We start from the raw sequence: 22658 nt of genomic DNA, 5'->3' as shown, positions 1-22658 counted from the left end.
GTTTTCTGCCCATTTCTTCACTGGGTTATTTGTTTTTCGGGTGTGGAGTTTGGTGAGCTCTTTATAGATTTTAGATACTAGCCCTTTGTCCAGACTTCAGCCTCTACTACAAAGCTGTCATCATCAAGACAGCATGGTATTGGCACAAAAACAGACACACAGACCAATGGAATAGAATAGAAACCCCAGAACTAGACCCACAAACATATGGCCAACTCATCTTTGACAAAGCAGGAAAGAACATCCAATGGAAAAAAGACAGCCTCTTTAACAAATGGTGCTGGGAGAACTGGACAGCAACATGCAGAAGGTTGAAACTAGACCACTTTCTCACACCATTTACAAAAATAAACTCAAAATGGATAAAGGACCTAAATGTGAGACAGGAAACCATCAGAACCTTAGAGGAGAAAGCAGGAAAAGACCTCTCTGACCTCAGCCGTAGCAATCTCTTACTCGACACATCCCCAAAGGCAAGGGAATTAAAAGCAAAAGTGAATTACTGGGACCTTATGAAGATAAAAAGCTTCTGCACAGCAAAGGAAACAACCAACAAAACTAAAAGGCAACCAACGGAATGGGAAAAGATATTTGCAAATGACGTATCGGACAAAGGGCTAGTACTTTAATTTCTTAAATCCTCTAAAAGTTCCCAATGCTCTTTTACTGATCTCAATACTGTGCTTATCTTTAGAATTTTCAAACGCTATGCAATGGGTAGGCTTTTCTCGCTGAATTTATATGTGTTTATTTTCATACTCATTTTATACACATGCCTTTGATAAAGTCAACTTTACTGAGTACCCACTATGTCTGGACTCTCAGCATACAATGAACTGCATCAGGTATCCCCTGCCCTCATTGGGCCTACAGGCTTGTGGGGAAGACAGACAATAAAAGGATGACACAAATAGGTATGAAACTGACACTCTTCTAAATATGCCACAAAGAAGAGACACAAGGTTCTGGAAAATGAGATCTAAACGATAGGAGTCAACTAGACAAGGAGTACAGGCAGAAGGCATGATGTGGAAGGGGTGGAAAGCCATGATGTATGGAAAGCAGAAAGAAGAAGCAATGTGAGAAACTGGAGGAAAATCAAGTGGTTGGAGTACAGAGGGCAGGGGTGAACAGCTGGAGTCTAGAGATGTGATCAGGGGCCATCACCATGAAAGGCTTTTTAGCCATAGTGAATAATATGTATTTATCCTAGGGACCAATGTGAAGGTTAGGGGAGGGGAAGGGAGATTGTAATTAGTTACATCATCTATTCGGTATTTCAAAAAAATATTTCTGGCTAGAATGCAGAGTATGGGTTGGCAAGGGGAATAGTGATGCAAACCAGTTAAACATTTTCAGCATAGAGATACTGATAGCATGGCCAAGGGGAGGAAGGATGAGATGTTCATGATTTCTAAAAAGTGAATGGATTCAAGAGACATAGAGGAGGTAAACTGACAGGCCATCTTCTGCAATATTTATGTGGAGCCCATGAGAAGTGTCAGGTAACGCTAGAGGAGAAACAAGTTTGCAAAGACAGATGCTAAGTTCAGTTGGACATGTGGAGTTTGAGTTCTTCAGGAAACATTACAGGACAGAGCAAAAAAGACATTGGATTATGGGTGTGGAGCTTGTCAGAAAGCTCTACAGTTTGGATATAAACTCGTGACACATCTTTAATTCATAGTTGTGGATATGATGGATATGATCCATAGATGGATATGACTGCCTAGAGAAAGATTATAAAGTGAGTGGTAGAAGAGAATGCTAGGACCAAAGTCTTAAGAAATTCAAATCCATGCATCCAAGTAGTGAAGGATGAGCCTGTAAAGGATGAAATAAGGGATAGTGAGAGAAATAGAAGGAAACCCTGGAAACTGCTGGATCATGGCTGGGGGGTGGGGAGGGGAAGGGAGCAAGGATTTCATTTCAGGAGGGTGGGAGCGGTCAGTTGGCTTGAATGTGGAAGATTGAGAACTGTTTATTTTATTTAGCAAGAGTGGAGAGCACTGATCAGGAGAGAATTGTTTTGAATTAAAATAAAAAGAAATCAGGGGTGCCTGGGTGGCTCAGTCGGTTAAGCGTCCGACTTCAGCTCAGGTCACGATCTCGCGGTCCGCGAGTTCAAGCCCCGCGTCGGGCTCTGGGCTGATGGCTCAGAGCCTGGAGCCTGCTTCGGATTCTGTGTCTCCCTCTCTCTCTGCCCCTCCCCCGTTCATGCTCTGTCTCTCTCTGTCTCAAAAATAAATAAACGTTAAAAAAATTTTTTTAATAAAATAAAAAGAAATCACTAAGTGATACGTATGGGAAATAGAGTTATAACTAGTTCTATTTGTGGTCATGCCTGTTTGAGAATATTTCACATTTCATATTTTACATCTCTCTTAACATGATACTTGGGGAGCCAGCATGATAGACAGGAAAGTCATTTTGACATGCTGTTGACCATTATAGAGAAGAACTGGGGTGGATTTTGACAATAGAAGAGTCGAGGTCCTGGGGTCTGAACTGGAGAGAAAATAGGAACCTGAGAGCAAGGAATTTTATGAGCACAACACTGCCTGTTCCTCCACCCAGTGGTGCTAGTGTGACCAGGGTAAATAAACCAAATGTTCACAAAGCAGTGTTGACTCGCCTCACCCACTTGCTGGCACCCCTGTGTTGGAGAAGGAGGCTGTGGGCTGACACATTGTATGGCACATTCTCGGCAATTTCTTTGAGGTGAACTTCAACTTCTCTCCCTGCACCTGCTACCACACAAAAGTCTGAGCATGCCCACTGGCGGGGGTGGGAGGTGGGGAGCAGCAGGGAGACCGCAAGTAGAAGTTAATACCTCAGCCAGTGAACGCTGTGAGGAGACAAAGGTCAGATTGCAGAGGTGTGAGCTGCCAATGGGAGGTTAAGAAAAGAAAGATGACTATTGGTAATTACTTGCAGTAGTCTGGCTAGAAAGATGAAGCAAGAGATTGGAGGGCAGCTGGAGAGAGGTAACTGGATGAGCAACCACTTAATCAACATATATCCAAATATCTTACATGTGTCTAGTGCTAAGAAAGGCACCAGGAAGAAATTTTCCAGCCTTAATGGAAGATCTGCCATAAGATCTATTTCTCGAATGCATAATGACTAAATATTTTGTGATCTGATGCGTTGAAACAAATGCAACATCTTCCCTCAGACATAAACCTTACTTGATCTTTATGAAATGATCAGATAAGTTTGTGTTAAGATAAAAAAGAGAAAAAGAACATGTCTACCTGTACTTTTTTTTTTCCCTCATCCTCTCTCCTTTCATTCCTTCTGTGTCCCAAATTTGGACAGTTCTGTTACTATCACTTATTCAGGAAATATCTTCTAGAATGGTGTTCTTAAGCCTATGTTCAGAGCGTCTCATAGTACTATTTGATGTTTAGAAATCATCTAATGTATAATTCATAGAGCACTCACATATTGGAGTATTGAATATTACTACCCCATGGAAGTTAGAAATGTGAATAAAGCGGTATTCCCCTGGCCAGATTATAAGCTTTATGAGGGTTCTTGGCCCTGCTCTATTTAGAACTATCGAAAATAAAGTCAGAGTACTATAAATGGGATTTTTGTAGTTAGGTTGCAATTAAGGATCCTTGGGTAGGCAGAGAAAGGTACAATAAATTCTTACACAAGAATTCAGGAAGATCCCTGAAAGAGGTAGTATTGGAACTGGGTGTTAAAAGATGAGACTTTCAGATAGCAGAAAGCTAGTAAGCAAAATCGCAGTGGCAGAAAACTACTTTTTGGAGGAGCCAGAAGAGCGAGGAGAAATGGTTTGGTATGGTTAGAGAGGCTGTGTGGAAAGCAGTAAATGCACAGATCTGGGATCCTGGAAAGCTCTGCTGAGGAGTCCTAGACTTGATCCTACAGTGACTGGAAGTGTTAGAAGTTTTCAGGCAAGTGGGGAAGCATGAGGTTTAGGAAGAAAACTGGGACCATCAGGAAAATTACGAATCAACGGGGACTGGAAGCAGGGAGTACATGAGATGGGAGGCCCCTGTCTGGATGGGAGATAGATGGTGGATGGTGGGTGAATTTCTGCCATGACGACGGCCTTGAACACGGAAAGGGGAAGTCGAGCTTCTTGTGCACGAAGTGGTTATAATCAGTTGGAGGTGTGTGTTTGGAAGGTGTGGTGATGGGGTAGAATGAAGAGGTGTTCAAGCCAGGGAGAGAGACAATGCCACTGGTATTAGGTATGAAAGAAAAGCAAATTCAGGAGATGATGGGGATGAGGATCTAGCTAGAAAGTGTGAAAAAAGGTATTAAGACATTTAAGTCATGGGTGTAAATGAAATTGGTTCTAAGTGGAGAACCTTGGTGAAGGCCCACATTTAAGGAAGGGAGAAGGGCCAGAAGGAAAATTTGAGGCATTTCCTACAAGATTAGAAGTGAGATTTCAAGGAAGCCAAGAAAAAGCTTCAAGGAAAAGGACTCATGTTGTGATAGGTTTCATTTATAGAGCTGACCCTTGAATAACATGGGTTTGAAATGCAGGAGTCCACTAATATGCAGATTTTTTTTATAAATACAGTACAGTGCTATAAATGTATTTTCTCTGCCTTATGATTTTCTTTCTCTAGCTTATGTTATGAGAATACAGTATATAATACATGTAACATATGTTATCTGTGAGGCTTCCAGTCAACAGTAGGCTATTTGTATTTAAGTTTTGCGGAAGCCAAAAGTTATATGCAGATTTGTGACTGCACAGGGTCAGCACCCCCTCACCCCTCCATTGTTCAGGGTTCAAGTGTATAATCATTTGGTTGTATGATTCTTTCTTCCCTTCTGGATTGGCCCCAGGAAATGGGCTGTGCAGCTGCCAGTGTTGTATCACGTCTAGGTTCACACTTCAGGCTTGCAGCTCTACCCACTATTTACTAATGAGCAATGACTGGCCTAGAGTCATCAGCAGTCAGTGACTTCCTTGGGAAACTCCTCCCAACTACTGAGAGTGTGTGTGTGTGTGTGTGTGTGTGTTAGGAAGGCACAACAAGGGAGGAGAGCCGGGTTTATATTTAGGATTTCCATAATTGAAGCTTCATGTTTGTCTCTAGGAGTAATACGATTTTATAGCAATAACAACTACCTCCAAGCATAAGTATTGTTTTGCCCTTCATTTTTCATGGTAGGTAGTCATTCCCGCTTTTGTTAAATAGTTGATTTTATTTCACTGTTCGTGTATCCTGTTTTCCATGAAATTTTTTTCCATGAATTTTGCGTCAGGAATATTTCTTTGAGGGAAGTAATGCATTTTTTCTCCTAACAATAGGTGTTATAGAAGAAATTATGTTCTCCTTTTACCTAAATTTCCAAGAAATTCAAATCCAAATGGTAACTTCAATTATTTCAACTGTTGACCAATATATAGGTAGCATAATGAACTTCCTTTCTTTTTCACTCTCAACCTTGTTATTTTTATTCATATTTCATGATTTTTCTTTTTGGAAGTTACCCCAAATCCTTAAGATGAAAAGCCAGGGCATAAATAAGTACGTTCACTATTAACTAAATGTCTTTCCAGACATCATCTCACTTGATTGTCAGAACAAGCCATTGACTAGCTGGTCTTATTACTCCCACCAGAGCCATGAGGGAACAGAGTCTCAGTGAAGTTAAGGACATAAAGTTCAGCCAGACAAATACTGAGTGGAATTCAACCCTGGGGCATCTTTCTCTAGTGGCAGAGTGGTCATTTCAGCCTATGTGGCTCAAACTTCTGTGGGCAGCTGGCCGATGTGTACATGGCATATGGCTGGCTGGGATAGCTCTTGTTCCGATGAAAACTAATCACTGACATATGAAACTAGTCTTGTTTTGAGCAGTTTTCTTCTTGATGATGAAATAGTCCATATTTGTATGTCTCCCCAGATTTTATAACATTCAAGAAGCACATGAAAGAGGCCTCTCATCCAGTATTCTTGATTAAGTTATGAAAATGGAATTGAAGCTTATGTTCCCCCTTCGTACGGTAAGTAACTATGAATTTGGGTAACAGAATTGCCTTTCCCCTCCTCCTAATTTCCTCATAGTATTTACAAAAGAAATGGAAATGCTCCTGGTATGAAGGTGGCATGACTTGTGAATAATATCCAGATTTGTCTTCAGAATATTTCATTAAAAAGGAGAATTTCCATTTTTTCAGTTCAGTTGTGTTTTTTATAAATTCTAGTTTAACATGTTTTATCTGGTTTAGAATTGGAGTCATTTTGAACTACATACGAGTTTTGGTAATTAACATAACTCTTCTACCCACTTTATATACACTTGTAATTCTCTAGTGAAAACTGACATGTGGACTCTGAAAAGTCATGGCCACATACAAGGAAGGTTTAGACTGCCAGGTTGCTGTGCAGGGGCATTTCTCTTCATCCCAGAAGCCCTAGCTTGGAGCATCCACCCCCATTTGGCCTGGGCACTAACTGTCTTTAACTGGAAAGACATATCACCTTGCAAGTGATTAGAACTGACTCATCCCACATGAACAAAATCAGGTTTTAAAGAAAGGGCAACATTATCAAGTTCTTCTAGGTATTGTGCCTGAAGGATTTAAAAATGATTTGAGACAGTTGATTCCTTTGTCTACGTACAAAATCATGTTATTTTCACTCTTCACTATATTTTATTTTTCTTTATATGTGCTAATGCATGTTTAAAGGAAAAATTCTATATGTATAGTTGTGAATATTCATTAATAAATTTCATTCATTGTAACAAATTAGGGAGGGAGGCATATGTGAATTTGTGGGGAGGCTGAATTATAGATAACTTTTAAATAAATGTGGCTTTTATTCTTTAAACTACATGTAGTAACTTCAACAAAACATTACAAAGTAGAAATCCTTAAGGAGACCTGTAATAATAAATCATATGAACATTTTGTTATTAGCATATAGATTGGATGTGTGTAGGAGCTTGTAAAGTGCCTGAGGTTCACTGAAAATAGTTTATTCTGTGTCTAAAAAGTGTATGCAAGATTGAAAATAAATGTTTAAAACACCATATATTACCTACCTATAAGTAAAGTGTTTGCAAAGCAAAGGTAAACATCAGCCTAGCTCATGAACAAATTATCAAAAGATTTTAAATTTATTGAAGCCGTAAATTAATGAGATATTACCATGTGTGCATAAATAACTTAAAGAATAAAATTTGCTGATCCTTCTCTCATATGGATATTTGTGCTAATGAATCAGGATCCTATTTACTCTATTAGTCCCCAAAGTAATTGCTTATTTGAAGAAGTTCTGTCTTATGGGTTTTCAGTTAATTAAATCCATTTGCATTTTATGCACACATTTTAAATTCTCAAGTCCTATTTTTCATAAGCCAGATTCAAATATGTTCATGTAATAATACCTCTCATTAAGGCATTAGTCTTTCATTTTTAAAGGAACTTTCAGAATAGCCATATGCATAAAATGGTTATTAATGAAATTCAATCAATATTTTAGAAAAGTCAACCCATTAAATGGTTTTTTTTTTAGTTTAAATTTTCCTATTTGTAATGGTGATTACTATGCTGAACATACTTCCAATTTCTAATTTTTTGGTTAGCTTAATTTATTCAATGATTTTTTTTTTTGCTTTGATTTTGCATGGCAGTTTTTAACTTCTAATACGCCTTTAGAATTACAAGCGACCTTTTCTCAAAGGGTGGTTTTTTTCAAGGTATGTGCATATTAACTGATTGATCTTGCCAACCCAGTTGGGAGATCACTAAAACACGAAGCAAAGCTTTTCTAAATCTAATACTAAAGAACAAGTATAATAATTCAACAAGTTAGGGATATTTTTTAAGGGTTTGTTTTCTCTTAGTTTTCAAATATTTGAGAAGTTGTGAATTAAAGTGCATAAGTGATAAAAATTGTAAATGCCTTTGTTGTATCCAAACTGTAGAAATTTTTCCATGCTGCCCAAGTTTGGAAGCTTGAAAATGCTACTGAATTTAGGAGAGTAGAAAAAGTAGATGGAAGAGAGGCCAGGAAGCGCCTCACAGGATATACACAGTGGGCCCAGGATCTAAGACCCAAGTACTTGGCAAGGCCAGATGCTGGGAAAGGCATCCAGGGGCACAATCTGGAAAGGTGATCTGGAAATCCAGTTCTGAAATCATACCTAACTGAACTATCTCTAGATGGTTATTACATGTCACCCCATTTATAGTTTATCTAGCTTATTAGTTCCTCTTTGCAAAAAAGACACAAAATGCAGAGTCTGGATACATTTGGGTACCAATTCCAGCCTAAGTTTATAGCAGAATCAAAAAAGGATAGAGTATCCAAATGGACAAAGAAAGAAAAGGAAGCAAGGGAGGGAGGGAAAGAGGAAGGATATCCTAAAATCAGGATAAGTATGAATTATTTTGACCTTTTTGGCAATATTGGACAATAATGTACTTTTATTGACATCTAACATGAGATATAAGTATAAAATGGAGAACAATTTTTGATACACTTTAAAATTCATACACTTTATAGTAAAAGAAGCAATTTTCATTCAATTAAGTTTTATTAATTCATTTAAGTCATGATCTATGTAAAGCATAATGCCAATAGTATCCTAAGAAGATAACATTTTCTTTGTAGTTGGAATCGCCCTAAGGAAGCATTTCTTCTCATTTAGACAAAGTAGAAATAAAGCACATGTAGTACCACTCGTATAAATTTTTAATACTGAATAAAATATTAGTGTTTAGTGTAATATTGATTCTCAACATAATACTCCTCCATAATAGCATGCTAATTGGTTAGAATTAAATCAGACAGATTCAAAAACCCTGAGAACAGACCATCTAACACTTGTAATTTTTTTTCATTAGTTTCCAGAACTCCAATTAAAATGGAATTAATCTGCCAAATAAAAGGCCATGGTGCAATAAAAGTTCCACGTACTATGTCATGTGCATGCCTTCCTCCCTCCCAGGGCCACACCCCACAACAAGATACAGAAGTGAAGATCACTTGTGAGTTCGAACCACATAGTAACAGCCTTCAAAAGAGGCAGGCAATCTATGTGCATTCCAGCTCTATAATTTATTAACTGTGAGACCTTAGGCATTTTACTTGAAACTCACAGAGCCACAGTTTCCTCATCAATAATATTACTAGTCTAATAGTACCAACCTCCTAAAGTTATTGAGGAAGTAAAACAGAGGTTTGTTTAAACTAGGGGTGATTTTTTTTTTCCCACCAGGAGACATTTGGTAATGCCTGGAGATGATTTGGCCTGTCCCAACTGGAGGCATTGGGTGTGATATGGGCATTTGGGGAGTAGAAGCCAGGGACGATGCTATACAAGATGCACAGGACATCCCCCCAAAATAGAGTCCACTGGTCCAAAGGTCAATAGTGCCAAGACTGAGAAACACTGGAGAACAGTGAAGTCATGTATGTAATGAGCATAATGTCTGAAATACAGTAGGTCCTCAAAAAATATTAGTATAATTACATTGTTATTGTTGTCATTATTTGTTTGATAAGAAACTCCAAATCACCCTGGTGGTATCAGGACTGGGTACTACAAGCAATTCAGTAAGCCCATTCCAGTACAATAATGCCTATCTGCTAAGTCATCAGATGGACTGTCCAATTTTTAGGTGCCTTCAGGAATGGACTGACCCACTTAATGCCTGACTAGTCTACCAAACTCACAGATAGGATTGTACCAAAGTCCATGGGCTATCATTTAATTTGTACCTTCTTAGAAATTAGGAAAAAAAACAGGAAAAGACAAATAAAAAGTAACTTATTGTACCAGGTGACTATTACTTTCTAACTCTTGCTATTAGTAATGGCTCATGAGTCTCCTGATGATCATTTTTTTTAACGTTTATTTATTTTTGGGACAGAGAGAGACAGAGCATGAATGGGAGAGGGTCAGAGAGAGAGGGAGACACAGAATCCGAAACAGGCTCCAGGCTCTGAGAGGTCAGCCCAGAGCCCGACGCGGGGCTCGAACTCCCGGACCGCGAGATCATGACCTGAGCTGAAGTCGGACGCTTAACCGACTGCGCCACCCAGGCGCCCCTTGATGATCATTTACTTTACAAAATAAGTTGATGTCTGGACATCATTTGTCTGGCAAATGGAAATATGGTCTTCTGGTTAACATAAGATCTTGACTATATATGGTACACAAATGTTATCAATTTTAAAACAAATTGAATGCAACAAAATAGTTTTAGCTTTATGTTAAAACAGTTTAGAGAGGGAAAACTCTTGCTTAATGCAAAACCTTCAAGGTCAAAGAGACCTGAGTTTGAATTTCAGCTTTATGACCTTCAAGCTGTGTGACCTTGAATGGTTTGTCTTCTCTGAGCTCAGTTTCCTCATCTGTTTAATAGGCAGAAAATTATGTCACAGGGTTGTTGAGAGAATTAAATGATACATGCAGCATTTGACATTTATCAGTAGTGAATAATTATTACCATTTCTTCTGGAGACCTTGCATTGCCTTGAGGTTGTTATCATAGCCACTGGTTTTTATTGTAAGAATGGTAACTATGATGTGTAGATACTTTTTATTAACAGAGGAACCCCAAAATAATCAATAGCCTCAATAAACAAAAAATCTTAGACTTACTTCAATAAAAGTGATTTAAGAAGAAAAAAGAAAAGGTACATATTATACATGGAATTTCCCAGTGAGAATTTTTTTTAAGGAAAAGATGGATTTCCTAAATTAAAGAATGAATGATGTGCACATCTTTCCGGCATATTTTAATATAGTTGATAATCCACTTTTTAATTAGCCACCTAATTATAATTCAATAGAAATTTCCCTAGGTGAATGTAGTAACCTACTTCAGAGAGAGAAATGGAGCTCTGAGTGGGCGCTCCTACTGTGAATTTTGACACTTTTTCAGGTTCAATTTGTTCTAAGGCTAACTGGCCCAGGAGAGATGGGGAGAGCTGTGTTTCATAACCTAATAATTCCCACTGCCAGGAAGGTTGACAATAAGGCCAAGTTCGCCTTTCATTGGTATTTTTATTTTTCTCTTTTCTTTGTTCCCTGGAGAAGACCCAACTCTTTTTTTTTTTTTTTGTGCTCCCATCATTCAAATGTTTTAAATTTGAAAACAAAAACATTTATGCATAATCCAAACTACACCCTCCTTCATTTTCTTGGGAGTTTGGTGTCTTCTCAACTCAGGTTTCCCTTACTTCCAGCTCCTGAGAAGCAGGAGGCTGGAAGACATGTGAGGAGACCATCTCAAGGTTTAATTCCACAACCCAGACTGTGCCAAGGAGGGAGATTACTTTTTAATCTATTCCTTAGCAATAGATGTTTGAATTTCTCAATCCTTAATATACTTTTTATCATTAGTTGCCCATCACCTTAGTCTAAAATGTTTTCAAACTCACCAACTTTTGCTTTATTAATTGATTAATAAATTGATTGCTTTATTATATCTCTCTTCCAACCAGTTTTAGCTTTGTGTAATTACAACTTCAATATATTTGAATGTAATTGTATACTATTGTCTCTCATTAATTTCTGGCTCATATCCATTAAACATATACAGACAAGAGAGGTGAACTTCTCACTTTAATTATTTCCTTGCTTTCACCCCTTGCCTCCTACAGTCTGTTTTCAATAAAGTATGAGTCAGATAATTTTGTTCCTTGACTCAGAACTCTCCAGTAGATCCACTTCAATCTGAGTAAAAGCTAGAGCCTAATGATGGTCCTCAATGCCATATATGTGACCACCATAACCACCATCTCCTGCCCCAACTCGTACACTCACTCCACTCTAATTACTCTGGTTTCCTTACAGTTCTGTCGGTATACCAGACATATCTCTGTCTCAGGGCCTTTGCACTTGCTATTTCTTGTCTGAGACAGTCTTCCCCCAGGACTACACATGATTTACTCTCTCATCTCCTTCAAGTCTTTGTTCAAATGTCAACTTCTCAATAAGACCTTCACTGACCACTCTTCTAAAAATGCAACCCCTTCCTTTAAAAAAAAAGGGCGGGGAGGCTGGGTAGCTCAGCCAGTTAAGCATCTGACTTCGGCTCTGGTCATGATCTCGCAGCTCCTGAGTTCAAGCCCCACATCGAGCTCTCTGCTGTCGAGGCAGAGACCACTTGGGATCCTGTCTTCTTCTCTCTCTGTCTCTGCCCCTCCCCCACTTGCACACATGCTCCTGCACTCGCGCACTATCTCTCTCTCAAAAATAAGCATGTTTGTTTTTGAGACAGAGAGAGAGATGGGGGTGGGGAGAGGCAGGGAGAAAGGGGGCACAGAGGATCCAAAGTAGGCTCTGCACTGTCAACAGAAGAGCCCAATGTGGGGCTCAAACTCATGAACCATGAGAACATAACCTGAGCTGCAGTCAGACTCTTAACCGATTGAGTCACCCAGGCATGCCCCCAAAATTTTTTTAAATAAAAAATAAATGAAAAAAAATGTAACCCCTTCCCACACTATTTTCCTTCCTTGGTTTATTTTTCTCCATAATACTGGTCATTCTCTAATAATTTCTGTGGTTTTCTTATTTATTTATTTTCTGTCTCCCTCCACTAGAATGTAAGCTTCATGAGGGCAGCAATTTTTGTTATTTTTGACCAAGCACCTACTCCAATGCCTAGTATCTGGCAGACACTTGATAGATATTAGTTAAACTGAATTGAAGTAAAATTACACACTTATTGACCTTATTTCATTTCCCTCAAAGCTTTCATTTCCCTTCTGTTAGTCCTTATCTTCTCGTGTTCTGCCATTATAGCTCCTATAGGACATCTTTGATCCCCCAACCCCCAGGTGGATTTTGGAAATGGAAGAAACAGTTTAACTGTGCTTCCTTTTCACTGATCACTGACAGGCTTTACTGGGATAAGTTTGCATTTTAGCCATATTCCTTTCCTATTAGATGAGGAGATTGTTATCACCAAAATGGTGAACTGACCGGGATAAATTAGATTCCTGATCAGAACACTCCTGGGTGAATCTTGATGGAAAAGAGAGGGAGAGAGGGAGAGAGGGAGAGAGGGAGAGAGAGATGGAAATGCTAAGCTCTATAAATAGGTATCCTTTTCTTAGCACACATGTTCCTAGCATAAATATTAGATCCTTAAACCTGATTCAAGAAAATACGTACTTCCTGATGACAAGAAAGCCATAAATATAGTTCATGACCAAAGATTAGTCACTGTTTATTATTGCTGGTGACACATGATACGTTGGGGAGATCTGGCAATATTTCAGACATCTCCAGTCAGCCATTTATCATTTCACAGTGGAAGATGAGGAGGTATTTCTATATTAACAGCCCCTGTAATAAGGGAGTGAGTGAAGAAACATCTGATGTGTTTTATCATTGAGAGTCAAAGGGACACTGACAATGTTAAAAATGTGCTGAGTAGATTACAGGTTTTGTACAAGTTGGTCTTCTAAACAAGAAGACTCCTTTTTCAAAAAAGTAGTAGAAGAAAAAAGGAACTATGTTCTACGTTGCTTACTTCTCCCTTGTGCCCCTGAATGATATTTCTAGACTTGAGAAACTGTTTCTGAGAAACAGAAGCTTGATTTGTCTCCAAAGCCTCTAACATTCTGAGCAGCAATGATGGTCTGGAGACCCTGCTGCTTCAGGCCATGCTGCGGTCCCAGCACAGGATTACCCTGCAGTTATGCAACAGAGACTCAAGGCACCTGCCCTCCACCCAGTGTAACAATGTTTCCCTATTTCAACCTAAAATTTAGAATAAATCAAGGCACATAGCATGTTAACAACTTCCACCTGATTAAAAAATTCAAGCCTATGTTCCCTTCATAACTACTATGGCCATGCAAGTGAAAGACATAAAGCTCTCTGGGAGAGGATTTTAAAAAGGGGCTTGGGGATGTGAATGGCCAAGAACTGTATCTTAGAAATGGTGGGAGTGAGCCACTGAAAAGTTTTTTACATAACCAATAACTTCTGCAATGCTCTGCAGAATTCTGAAGATACCATTAAAAATTAAATAAAAAGCCTCAGCTTGGTTTTGTGTGTGCTTCAATAGGCAAAAAGATATATTTAATGCAGAGGGTGTTGAATCTGAATTAGTACAAATATTATTAATTTAATGTTCATACTGCATTTTATGGTTTATAAACTGCTTAGCAATAATTTTATATATTTTTCCTCACAGCGCCACTGTAAAATATATCGGTATTTTATTTTTCCCATTTTATAGATGAGGCAACCTTTAATAAGTGATCTATTTCTTTCCTGTGCATATTGGTTAACTGGTAAATGATTAATTTATGTCTGCATGAACTTCATCATGCAGAGTATTTATTTTAGTGTGAGTTGGTATTTATTTTACCGACAAAGCATTACAGTATCCAATTATATATGCATGTTTTAAAGGCAGTAAAGCAGTCACCAGTAGTTAATGCAACATTAAGTCAGAGATTTTAAATCCACAGTAAATTCTGAGTGAGGGTATTTAAATCAAGCAGCGCCCTTTCTCCCTGCTCTCATCCATGTGGGTAAGCAATGGCCCTTCTATAAAATGACCACATGGCATCCGATGTGACATGGAAAAGATGTGCTGAGATTTTCAGAGCTTAAAATCTTAACTGAAGAGAAATACCAAAAGGTTTATAATTACATCTGGCAAAAGTTCAAGAGTAAACAAATCTTATCATTTATATCTGCCTATAGAATAACTTGCAATTGGGGGGCTTCTACCTTGCCTGTTTTTTCTTCCCTCTTTCTTATGTGCCTCCATTTTTTCCTTTCATTTTCTTTATCAGTTCTCCTTCACTAAGATGGTTGTTGTGGCTGCTGGTATGAACAAGTATAAGTAACCCCACACGAGTGATATATTAAGGCTTAATAAAAAGGATAACGTGTCTACAGTATTTGCATTCTCTCTCCATATTGCACTCTAGTGAGCTATCAGCAAAACTGCTTTTCAATGGGTGTGGCATATGAAGTCCAAGGTTCTCAAAATGCTCCCTAAGCACTAACTCAGCAATACCCTCTAATATCATTTCATACTTTACCCCTATAGAGGACAAAGCACCAAGAAGTTCATTCATCCATAAGTCAAATTTTTTAGCTAATTAGAAATATAATTTCTTTTCACAATAACTTATAACATATAATTTTCCCTTATTTATTGATCTCAAGACTCTTAAATTTAGCCAATAAAGCTAAGGATTTTTAAAATTCATTGCAAAGATTCCAGCCCTAATTTCACATGCAAAAGTCTAAATATTGGCATGTTAGCTGTCAAAGGCAGATGATTTAAAACACATTGTGTGTGCTGGATACTTAAATGCTTCCAGATTCAGAAATTGTCTCTTTCAAACTTAAAATGTACTTAAAGACCCAGGAAGTGATACCAATTTTGTGAAAATATTTATATTATTAAAAATTTGGGGGTCGCCTGGGTGGCTCAGTTAGTTAAGCATCTGACTCTTAACATCTCACAGTTCATGGGATCGAGCCCCACATAAGGCTCTGCACTGACAGTGTGGAGTCTGCTTGGGATTCTCTGTATCCCTCTCTTTCTTCCCCTCCCCTGCTCACACTTGCGTGCTCTCTCTCTCTCTCTCTATCTCAAAATAAATAAATATTATAAAAATTTTTTGTACACACTGAAATATAAACTCCATTACATCAGATCTACTAGTAAGATAACATATTATGAAGTAATATTTTTTAAATTTATGTGATTTGCTATGGGACCTACTGAACAGTATCTATGTATTCAGGACACAGATGTTTTAAAAATAAATCTGTAAAACAAGGAGCATTACCAGAGAGGAATGTCACTGAAGTACCATCCCCAGGCTTCCTGCTTAGAGATCAGTAATAAAAGGAATCAGCACCCCAGTGTGCTATTTTCTAACTCAGAATTAGATGGACTTGACCCTTAAATAAGCACAGTGGATTATTTTCATATAATGATTCCCACTCTCTCTCTCCATATATATATATGTGTGTGTGTGTGTGTGTGTAAATGCACACACACGGAGATTTTAGCCTTACTCTGTTATAAAAATAGAGAAAACATGTGTAATCAAAAGAAACATTTCAAGTATTAAAGTATAAATTAAATGTATGAAATACATAAATTTCTTCCTTTTAAAAATCGTTCCATCTAATAAAATGTCCAAATGGAGTGCTATCATAGTTTCCTTACATGCCACAGTTCCAATATCTAATACCCCAAGGCTTTTCCCAGTCCAAGACTTTCCCAAAGGCATTTATTATTCCCATTTACATTTATTTGACCCGTATTGCAGCTTCTAACTTGGATACATCATCTTCCCTGAGAACTTGGTGTCCTTACATAGCCTTACAGGAGAACTGTGAGTTATATCACTTTCTGATGCAACAATGAACTAAATGGGCAGAAAAGCGTAAGACTCCCTCACACTTCCTTGTTTTCCACCACCCACCCCTCACATAACATGAAACACAAGTGAGTGTCCCATTATTGTAAATGTTGAACTGGGCTTGATTCCCAGTTCTCAGTCTCGTAATCCCAGAATCCATTATTATGGTGTTTCTGTTTTCATCAATTGTCATCTTTTTATATAATTCTGTAAGCTTTTGCCAAAAAGAAACATTTCGAGGAGGGATTCTTATATGGAAAAACTGAAATACAATGTTCATGCTAAGGAAAAACATTTATTCTTTTTTTTTTTTTTTCAACGTTTATTTATTTTTGGGACAGAGAGAGGCAGAGCATGAACGGGGGAGGGGTAGAGAGAGAGGGAGACACAGAATCGGAAACAGGCTCCAGGCTCTGAGCCATCAGCCCAGAGCCCGACGCGGGGCTCGAACTCACGGACCGTGAGATCGTGACCTGGCTGAAGTCGGACGCTTAACCGACTGCGCCACCCAGGCGCCCCAGCATTTATTCTTTTTTAAAGAGAGAACTTTTCACCAAGTATCATGATTTTCCAGAACTGCATAGATGGAGAAGTTGCTGAAACTCAATCTTGCTTCCTGATAAAGTCAATATAGCATTTACACAGTTATTACCTAGAACTTCCATGAAAACTAATAAAAAGTATTTCAGGTTAAAATTTCAGCTTCTAGTTTACACTTAACTAAAAATCTCTTACAAGTAAGCATTCTTGTCCATCAGAAGTTGGTACAGAAGAAGGAAGTTCAAAGGAGTAAATATGGGAAGTGCCTTTCCAGCCCTAATAGGGTAAGAAGATCCTGGCCCGAGAACATGGATCTCTAGACCATGGAGCAAATATATCCCTGAAGAGAGAAAAATCCATTAGGTTGTCATGGCTTTGAAACATCAGCCATTTACACTTGCCAGGTCCTGAACACACATTCACTTGGTAATCAGTTCATTGATTAGAATTCTTCTTCTCATCTACTTATGTGTATATATCTATACCTACAGGGAGAAAATACAGCAGTCAATATAACTCATTAGGTTGATGGATATATTTCTTATTATAAGTTAATATATTGGGATTTTTCTGTAAAGACGCTTTTTAATTACTATAAATATTGTCAATGAGATCATTTTAAAATTATAAAACTCTCAGCCACACGTACAGAGGTAAAAGTTCCATTTCTGGAACATGAGACTAAAAAGAGTCATTTCTCATCCATATTTGCTTTTAAAATATAGCCACTCCCATACATGCTATCACAATGCCTTCCCCACCCCACAGGAAAGGGAACTAATGCTTGTAAGAAATGGTAGTCTATAGTCTTACACACTATCCTCAAAGAAAGTTATTTGTTAAGGTTCACCCAACCAGTAACTAACAGAGATTAAAACTCAGGTCTGATAGATGCCCTTTCAACTAAACTTATGTCTTTACTTAGAATCCACTAATAGCAACATAGGCTGTGACTAGGAGAAGCAGGTAGGTACTCCCTGGCTGCTAGAGAAAAACACTGATCCTACTGGCTATTTCCTCTAAACAAGCCTAAACCCAAATCTCCCATCCAAGAAGTTGGTGTTCTCTATCTGGCGCTTTTATCTTCATGGACATGTGCAGAAACCTTGTCTGATGATTTAGCTATATATATATTTTGGAGTCTGATTTTTAAAGTAATTCAACACAAAGACATTTGTTCATAGTAAACTTAAGAATGGATTGTATATTACCAGGGAACTGGAAAAGCAAAGAGAAATGATAATTATTTTACCAAGCAATTTCATAGCTGTCTTTCATTGTCTATTCATATCTCTTTATTTGGTCTGGCTAGTTATGAAACCAGCTCCCATTATTACATTTTGTTAATTGAAATATAGCTTTAATTGTTCCCAAGTATACTTTTATATTTTTTACCTAAAACTAATCTGAAAAAGGTCTTAAACCTATTTAATTGGAGCTGGTAGGAATAGAGGTGAGGGCACTCCTAAATTAATTATAAGCTTGGTGAGACAGAGATGAAATATTTTCGATTTTGACCATGCATGTTAGGTATTAGGAGAATTATATTTCATGTTATGGAGATGAACAGAAAATTCTGGAGATGATTTTTAAATCTTAAAGAATCAGGTATTGGGGTGCCTGGGTGGCTGAGTCGGTGGACCGTCCGACTTAGGCTCAGGTCATGATTTCGCGGTTTGTGAGTTAGCACCCTGCATCGGGCTCTGTGCTGACAGCTCATAGCCTGGAGCCTGCTTCCAATTCTGTGTCTCCCTCTCTCTCTGCCCCTCCCCCGTTCATGCTCTGTCTCTCTCTCTCTGCCAAAAATAAACAAACACTTAAAAAAATTTTGTAATAAAAAAAAGAATCATAGGTATCAAATATTTATCCAGTCAGTTTGACTTCATTTAATGAGGTCATCCTTTCATTTTCCAGGAAACTATTTTGCTTAAACTAGTTCCAACATTAAAATCTTTCTTTAAGAAAAGATTATCACTAAAGATTGATATTGTATAATACAAACAGGAACTCATTTCAGTGTTTAGCCTACCTCCTCAATTTGAGTAAATTCTTCCTAATATCTAAGTAAAGTCTCTCCCAAAATGGCCCGTATCTTCTCCTCTGCAAGTAATGTAGCACTAATTTATTCTCCATAGTCTTGGTTCTTCATCCTTGTAATGCTTAGTTTGAATCTATATTCTCTGCGTCCTCCCAGGCCTCCTTTCTTAATGGGTGTCTCCGTGTTTCCAGATGTCAGGGTTGTTTCTTTGGAGTATAAAACCCAAAGGGTGTTGCCCTCCTCACTGTAGCTCTGATGCTTCTATGATATAACCCCCTAAATATTTTTTTCAAAATTCCTTCAGAAATTTACATATTAAAAACAAAGAGCAAACAAAAGAAGGCTATCTCAGATAAGGCTCAAATGGAGTTTATGCCGAAAATTTTCAAGAAGAGTATGAATACTTTTCTTTCTTGGATGCTATTTTGAACGGTGACAGGATGAACTAAGTGACCTCTTGATGATCTTCCAGCCCTGTGACTCTGTGATAATCTTAGCTTCCAGCATTTCATTTTCTCTAAACACTAAAATCTAATCTGCCCTAAGATATGAGAGTGTTTAACAGATGAAAACCTTTTAATGGAGGAAAGATTCTGCTTGTTTTCTTGGAAGTAATTTTCTTAACAATTGCTTACATTTATATTCAAGGCAGCCTATATTGAATCATTAAATCCAAAGAAAATCATAAAAGAAAAATTAGCAGACATATTATATAATGACATGCAATTTATTTCTTGACTTTTGCCTTTATTGTTCTGCATTAGAAACATTTACTCCCGTAGACGTGGTTAAAGGATTCATGAACCCCGCTTTCTTAAACCTAAAACCATTCTTGCTTTCTATACCACAATTGTTTCTACTTAAAAAGGAGACGTATGTTAGTACCAGTAGACATTTTACTTCCAAGCGAGGCTACTTTCTGAGCGGGGCAGCCATAGAGCAAATTACATCTGACAAGTCCGTTTAGTAAAGATTAGCTGTAGTTAGATTAAACAGACCTTGAGCCTGCCATTTAATCCACCACTACTGGTTGTGTGTGCCCAGCCAGTGATGATACTTGCAGGCACAGAAATTAGATTATTAGTTTTCATTGCTTTTTAATCAGCTGTTTTTGAACCAGTGGAAAACTTTAGACATAAAGTGAAAAACAGCCCTTCCACATAGCAAATGGATGATCTACTTGACTCTAGATTCAGGTGCTAATATTATTAATTACATTATCAGTACTACTAATGATGATGATAAGAGTGTTACATAAAAACTCGCTACCCTGAGCTAATCTCTGGCAGAGCTTTACACAGATTATTTATATTGAATCCTCAACAACTGTTCTCTGGAGTTTTACCAAAATAAAAATGGTGAGTTATGCATATATTCTGGGACATTTTTTTTCTGATATTGACTCGGAGCATCCATGAGTATTTTTCAATGAGTTGTTCAGCATTCAGTTGATTATTTTTTGTTGTTGTTTGGTCCAACTGCAGTTTGGGTGATATAGAATGAACATAGAAAACCATAGCATTAATCTTGGACTGTAAAAGCCCTATTTGTATTGTGACACAAATATAAATGTAAAGCAAGCAGAAAAAATGCTATGTAAGCTCTTTTCTGAGCTTAGTATTGTTAGAAAATATTTAACTCTTGTGTTGTTTGGTAGCTTTTCTATTGTGTGTACCGTAAGTGCAAAAAGAATTACACTAGAGTTAAAAATTAGTCTGAAATTTCATAGTGAACTATTTTTATCAAAAACTTATCAGTTCCTCCAGTAAATGGGCAGTACTGAACTTTATACAATTGCCAAGAACCAAGAAATATAGAATTAATATTAAACACAGATCTGAGTTGTATTGATCAGCAAATACTTGATATAAGCTGCTAAAAAGAAAAGCCATGTATTATCATATTCCTTGTCTCTTGAATAAATACATGTCTTATGGGTAGAATAGTGGGTTTATATACCTACAGAGGGTAGCATTTGGTTGTGCCTAATGTAAGGTCTGCCTGCCACTCACATCATGTAAGTAAGCCCCACTCCATTCAAAACTAGGAAGTATTTTATTTTATTTTATTTTATTTTATTTTAACATTTATTTATTTTTTGAGAGAGAGAGACACAGAGTGTGAGTGGGGGAGGAGCAGAGAGAGAGAGAGGGAGACACAGAATACAAAGCAGGCTCCAGACTCTGAACTGACAGCACAGAGCCCGACACGGGGCTGGAACTCAGAGACCGTGAAATTATGACCTGAGCCGAAGTCGGATGCTTAACCGACTAAGCCACCCAGGTACCCCGTAAACTGGGAAGTATTTTTAATGCAATGTGTATAATTGGAATAGAACTGTCAACAACCACAACCTATGTTTTTTTGAAAAGCTGACACTATTATAGGCAAACAATCACGGATCACCATGCCATTCTGCTAAATGACAGCAAGACTCACCCATAGCACTGAATGCTCGCTCTGCCAGAAACCATTGGAGACCACACTGGAAATGGAGTTTCTGGGTGATGGTTTTACCCCATTGGCCTTGTATGTATCAATTAAGCAGTTGCCCTGGTTGTCCAGTTCTTCCCCTGCTGACATCATAACTCAGACTGTTAAAAATGTCTGCAATCCCATCGTCTGCTCTCCAGGGCTTTCACCTTGAGATGGAGAAAGGGACTGTATGGTCTCGCTTACTCCATCTCCCCAACTTCTAAAAGTACAGCCTGATGGTTACCAAAAGAGCTAAGTCAATGCCACTGTACAATAAATGGTTGGCAAGCAGCTCTGGAACTAAAAGACTCTTAAGGTTGAAGGGAACCTTAAAGGTCATAAATGATGATCCTACACTCTTCTGATGATTGAAGTGATATTCAAACACCACTGATGATAGGAATCAATCTCTTGTCCTCCCAACTTCAGATTGCTCTAATTGATACAAAGTCCTTACATTAACTATAATGTGGCTCTCTGCAAATTCCACTTACTGGTCTTTAATGTAACCTTTGGAACTAATGAAATGTTTATGTCCTCTTTGATACCCCAAGAAGTTCCTTTCCAATGCTTCCTCATTCTCTCTGGTTTCCTTCCTCAATGCCCTTGTCACTTTCCTCTCAACATGGTCCAATTTTTTTATGTTGTTTATTTTTGAGGGGGGAAGGGGCAGAGAGAGAGACAGAATCCCAAGAAGACTCTGCACTGACAGTACAGGGCTCAAATTCACAAACTGTGAAACCATGACCTGAGCCAAAATCAAGAGTCAGTTGTAATGCTTAACTGACTGAGCCACCCAGATCCCCTGAACATGGTTCAATTTTTTAACATTTCGCAACTCCAGAGTATGATTGGGACTTGCACAGGATAAAACACAATTCCAAGCACTGTCTTGCTATTAATACTGAATTTGCTGTTGTGGCAACTATATCAGAGTGACACTTGAAATTCCTACGTGCTTCTCAAACATCTAAACTAAGTCACATGTACCCCATCCGGTACCTGTGTAGCTGGGTTTTTGTCTCCTTGTTTTGGACCACCATAGTAGATTTCATTAATGTTACCTCATTAAATTTGTTCCATCCTACCAACTTTAATGTTTTTTCATGAGGAATGAAGAATGAATTCTAATCCTGTCATCTCACTTATCCACTATGTAAAATCCTAACTAGTATCATCTATAAATCTGACTAGCACATTCTCTATTTATATTAATACCTCATCTTTTT

General features: G+C 37.9%; 1 protein-coding gene across 3 annotated transcripts in view; it reads left to right on the top strand.

Moving 5' to 3' along the window:
* RHOBTB1 (Rho related BTB domain containing 1) overlaps nucleotides 1-22658 on the top strand; it is a 124656-nt gene that overhangs the window by 10805 nt on the left and 91193 nt on the right. For all 3 annotated transcript variants that reach the window (XM_047072819.1, XM_047072817.1, XM_047072818.1), the window contains exon 2: nucleotides 5908-6007. The gene's annotated coding sequence lies outside the window, so the exon portion shown is untranslated. The remainder of the gene's footprint in view (nucleotides 1-5907; nucleotides 6008-22658) is intronic.

Source organism: Lynx rufus, unplaced genomic scaffold (assembly GCF_022079265.1).
Source record: "Lynx rufus isolate CCGP_SWC_20201006 ecotype Redwood Valley unplaced genomic scaffold, mLynRuf1.p SCAF_11, whole genome shotgun sequence".
Classification (NCBI taxonomy): domain Eukaryota; kingdom Metazoa; phylum Chordata; class Mammalia; order Carnivora; family Felidae; genus Lynx; species Lynx rufus.
This window is presented reverse-complemented; position numbering and strand designations above follow the sequence as displayed.